Source organism: Microtus ochrogaster, chromosome 18, assembly GCF_000317375.1.
Source record: "Microtus ochrogaster isolate Prairie Vole_2 chromosome 18, MicOch1.0, whole genome shotgun sequence".
NCBI lineage: Eukaryota > Metazoa > Chordata > Mammalia > Rodentia > Cricetidae > Microtus > Microtus ochrogaster.
Genome location: NC_022020.1, coordinates 53,659,313 through 53,660,141, shown reverse-complemented (window position 1 = coordinate 53,660,141; position 829 = coordinate 53,659,313). Strand labels below are relative to the sequence as shown.

At 44.4% G+C, this 829-nt stretch overlaps 1 pseudogene; it reads right to left on the bottom strand.

Annotated features, from left to right (window-relative positions):
• The window catches only part of LOC101998980, a 5,847-nt pseudogene that overhangs the window by 3,205 nt on the left and 1,813 nt on the right, over positions 1-829 (bottom strand).

Here is an 829-nt window from a genome sequence, read left to right as displayed (position 1 = left end):
TGGTTGTTACGGCTCCGGGAAAACCAGTCCACATTTGGCAGGGCCCTGAGTAGAGGCTGCCTGTCTCTAACAGAGCTCTCCTTTCCAAGGAATTCATCTAGCCGAGGCCCCTTTCTTCCCAGAGGATCGTTGGGAACCATAAAGATGTCCCCCACAAAAGTGTATTTAAGTAACCTTTTGGCAATAATTTCTCTCCAGGACATTGACTCATTCACAAACTCTCTGAAGTTATCATTGCTTACAATGACACCCCCAGTCTTGTCCGCTAAGTGTAGTTGGAATCTGTCATCATGAGAGGCAATATGTTCTCCAAACATCGTCCTGGAAGGAGTTAATACTAGTATTCCAAGCTCCTGGAGCTGGGTCAAGAAGTGCTGTTCTGTGACATTAGGGTTGTGCCTTGTTCTCCACTGAGGCACAAACACAGTGATCTTTCTGTGTCCAAGTTCCCAAAAATATTCAACGGCAATTGCTATTCCACGGCAACTAAAGAACTTTTTCAGACCATGGGTAAATGCGACATTACATCCATCTATAACAATATGCTTTAAATCTGTTCTGCCGGGTTCATCTTTTAATTCCAGCTTGTATGGTATTTTCAGCATCTCTCTAAATCTCTGAATTCCCGTAACTAGGGATTCAGTTTGATGCCCAGACTTAGGTCCAACATTAGACCTGAAGGAACATTCACGTTCATTCAGAATTGGCTGAGCTACCATGATCTCTTTGATCTTCTGTCTTTGCTCAGAATCAGGGAAGGTCTTCAGCAGGGCCTCCCTCAGCTCGCTGGTCTCAGCAGAATATCTCTGTGCTGACATGAGATGTTTTT